At 33.2% G+C, this 4,390-nt stretch overlaps 1 non-coding gene across 1 annotated transcript; it reads left to right on the forward strand.

The window, feature by feature from the left end:
- Window positions 1-871: 871 nt before the first annotated feature.
- LOC121207371 (small nucleolar RNA R71) lies at window positions 872-977 on the forward strand. The gene has a single exon (XR_005902462.1). It is a non-coding gene; the product is annotated as a small nucleolar RNA R71 (small nucleolar RNA).
- Window positions 978-4,390: the final 3,413 nt, after the last annotated feature.

Genomic DNA, 4,390 nt, shown 5'->3' on the forward strand with positions numbered 1-4,390 from the left:
TACACGAGGCTTATACTCCTTGCTTACCGGCTGTTGTGTACAATTGCTTACATCAACCTTACCTTTATCTTCCATATTGTCTTGCCTTGATTTCGGTTTAGATTTAACTAACCCTTCATCATTGTGCACAATGATGGCATGAAGTTGCTCCCTTGGGTTAGTTTCAGTGTTATTTGGTGGGCTACCTTGTGGTCATTCAGAGATCAAATTAACAAGCTATCCTATTTGAGTTTTGAGCCCTTGAATTGACACTTGTTGATTCTTAAGCACTATTTTGGTATTTTGAAAATGAGTTTCTAACACCGAGATAAATTTTGTGAGCATCTCTTTGAGGTTTGGTTTCTTCTCTTATTGGTAAGGTGGTTGTTGAAAACCTGGAGGATGTTGTGGTCTTTGATTTCCTTGACCATCCCATGAGAAATTGGGATGGTTCCTTTAACCTGCATTATAAGTGTTACTGTATGGGTTATTTTGTGGTCTAGAATTATTACCCATATAGTGGACTTGCCCCTCATTGGTGTTAGGGTTGATGGATGGATAATCTGTGTTGTGTAATCCTCCTCCATTTGTATCACACCTTATCACTGGATGTATCTGAGTAGAACCATACAAACCATCAATCTTTTTATTTAAAAGTTCTACCTGGTTAGAGAGCACAGCAACCGTGTCGAGGTTGAAAACACTGGCTGCTTTTGTCGACTTTGTTCTCATGACTTGCCACTGATAGTTATTCAATGACATCTCTTCTATAAATTCGTAAGCCTCTTCAGCAATTTTGTTGTTTAAAGGTCCACAGGCGACTGCATCGATCAGTTGTGTTGTTGAGGGGTTCACACCATTGTAAAAAGTCTGAACCTGCAGCCAAAGAGGTAACCCATGGTGAGGGCACCTTCTCAATAGATCTTTGATCTCTTCCATGCATCATAAAGAGTTTCTAGACCCATCTGCACAAAAGAAGAGATATCATTCCTTAATTTAGCCGTTTTAGCTAGCAAAAAATATTTAAACAAGAATTTTCGGTCATTTGTTCCCAAGTGGTGATTGACCCTCGCGGTAGGGAGTTCAACCACTGTTTAGCCTTATTCCTCAATGAGAATGGAAACGACCGAAGGTGAATGGCATCGTCAGAAACACCATTGATCTTAAAGGTGTCGCAGAATTCCAGAAAATTTACTAAATGAGTGTTTGGATCCTCGTCCTGCAAGCCATCAAACTGAACAAACTGTTGTATCATTTGAATCGTGTTAGGTTTCAGTTCAAAATTATTTACAGCGACAGCAAGTCTAACTATTCTCGATTCAGTTCCTGTTAAAGTAGGTTTAGCATAATCATACATAGTACGAGTAGCAAGATCCTGGTTTACTGGATTTGCAGCAACCACAGGAGGTAACGGGTTATTCTGATTATCATCCATCTCCTCAGTTGTGGTATGGATATCGGCCTCTCGCTCTTCCTCTATGTATTGTAGGCTTTGCCTTATTTCTCTTCGATTTCTGCGAGCTGTGCTTTCGATTTCGCTATCAAAAAGTAGAGGTCCTGATGGGTTTCTTCTAATCATAAACTATAAAATCCTGCCAGAAGTAAAGAAAATAAAATATAGTAATTAAGAAAAATTAAAAACAAAATTAAATTGCAATAAAAATAAAGAATGGCTAAAGTAATAAAAATTAAGCATTCATAATATCTTAGTCCTCGGCAATGGCGCCAAAAACTTGATGGTTGCTAAACTAACTAAAAATTCGACTAAAGCAAGCACACCTATCGAACAGTAGTATAGTTATGGTGAGGCCGGAAATATCGTATCCACGAGGACTAAAAGTACTAGTAATTCTATCTTTTTATTATCTAGCCAAAGAATTAAATAATGTTTTTTAAATTAAAACTAATTAACTAAGATTACGACGGAGATTAAAGTTGGAAAATACTTTTTAGAAAACCGACAGAGAAGACAATACCCAAGGAAGAATCCACCTAGACTTCACTTATTACCTTTGAGTTAGACAATTTATTCACTTGACTTAATCCGTAAAAATCCCTGATTTATGTTAATATCTCTCTCAAGATTAAAAACAACTGACTCTAGGTTGATTAACTAAAATCTCTTTCTAATTAAAACTCCTATTGTCACATTAACTCGATCTATGGATTCTCTTATTAGATTTAACTCTAATCCGGCAGATTTATGTCGTCCTATCTCTAGGATTGCATGCAACTCCGCTTAATTATAAATGATCTACTCTTACACAGGGACTTTTGCTCCACTGAATAAGCACATCAAAAACCTGAATTAATATCCTGGAATATTAAAGCAAGGGTTAAATTCACAATTAAAAATAAGAATAAGTATTTATCATATAACTCAAATAATAATAAAATCCGTCTTAGGTTTTATCTTCCTTAGGTATTTAGGGGGTTTAGTTCATAATAATAATGGAAAACATCTCAAATTTTGGAAAACAACAAAGCATAAAGAAACCCAAAGAACTTCTAGGAAATTGGATGGAAATCTTTAGTCTTGATGTATATCCTGCCTCTGAGGTGATTCTGATGGCTGTCCTTGAGTATTTTCTGCTTTCAACTCTGCGTGTCCCGCTCAATCCTCTTTTAGGGTGTTTATATAGACTTTAAAATGCCTCAAAACCCTCAAAATTAGCCTTTTCCGAGTAGAATTAGACTTGGGCTCAACAGGGACACGGCCGTGTGCCATGCCTTTGTAAAGGTGCTCAGGCCATGTGTAATTCTGACTTGGTTTAGTGTCGACACGGCCATGGCACACGGGCGTGTAAAAGATCACCCGTGTGGAAGTGCCTAGGCCATGTGCCACACTGAATTAGGCCTATTTTATCTATTTTGGCCCGTTTCTTGCTCTTTTCGCCTCCCTGTGTTCACCTAAGTATAAAACATGCATTTAAAGGATTAGGAGCATCGAATTCAATGAATCTTATGATAAATTGTCCAAAAATATGCCAAGCATGGGGTAAAAATATGTATATATTATGGTTTATCAGCCTGAATCTGTATCTGACTGATTCCAATTTTCTGGTTGTGTGCATGCTTAATTTTGTGGGGTTATACACTGAGTTTACGTAAACTCACTCTTTTCTGTTTACTTTGTACATGTAATCCACAGAGTTAGGCAGATCGGTGCTGCGGAGCCCTTCGGTGACCACATGTTCGAACTGATTAAAGATACGATTTAAATTCCTTCTGGTATATTATGGTTTTTATGTAATTCGGACTTTACAGGCTGTTTTGCTTAAATTTGGGTCAGATTGCGATTTTATGAATTTATGACTGCAAAACGCGATTTAACTCGGATTTTTACCAAAAGCAAGGTTTTTCTAAAATCTTGAACGTTTTCTAAATAGAACGTTTTTTTTAGAGCTTCCACTACAAATACATTTTACCCCTAAGGAATTAAAAGAATGAGAGTTTTGAAATTGATAATAGCGAAAAGAGCTAATGAACTGGTATGGTTTTAACTTCACAACAATGGTTTTCAACCCCATTTCATGTGACACTTCCGAATTCAACCATAACGTCTAGGCTGAGTTTGGGGTGTTACAATTGGAATGAATATACCATTACTCTTTTCTAGTAATACGGGAAAGACAATTTATACATGTTAAACTACATTTACAATTCGGATTTGATTTTTTTACTTTAAACAAGAACATTTTAGTTATATTTAATTTTCGATATGTTTTTATTTTCGATATGTTTCATTCAAAACTATTTTAATCTTTTAATATATTTTTAAACTATTTTTAATTTTGATATATTTAATTTATGTTATATTTAATTTTGTCTTTAAATAATGTTTTATATTACTTATATTGTTTGATTAAAAATTATAATTAACACTACAAACATATTTTATTTCAAAAAAAATTCTTTATCTACAATTGCTAATATAGTGTATTTAATTTAGTATATTTTTAAACTAAAATTTAAAAAAATAATAATAATAATACCAAAATTACATGTGAACTCATTACTTTTAATAGGAGAGCTGAAATTCTTTTATTCAAAGATAAAATTATCTCAATAAACGAAACAGAAAAAAAAGAGAGTAAAATGCTACAAACAAATCATGTTATGGTGAGGATGTAATGTATATGGAGTTTTAGATTTTATTTAAATAAGAATAATAATCGAATATTTTAAAATACATAATTTTTAAGATATTTAATACACTATATACTTATAATCTAATTGAGTTAATACAAAATAAAAGAAATTAAGACCTTATATAAATACCCTTTTTAGTTTAAGTGAAATTTTAAGTTAAGGAAGTTGAACTCTTTTTATTTAACTATTAAATATGTACTTTATAAAAAAAATAATATATTCAATTATTTATTTTCTTTTCTCATAAAAATTATTAAAT

Source organism: Gossypium hirsutum, chromosome A09, assembly GCF_007990345.1.
Source record: "Gossypium hirsutum isolate 1008001.06 chromosome A09, Gossypium_hirsutum_v2.1, whole genome shotgun sequence".
In the NCBI taxonomy this organism is placed as follows: Eukaryota; Viridiplantae; Streptophyta; class Magnoliopsida; order Malvales; family Malvaceae; genus Gossypium; species Gossypium hirsutum.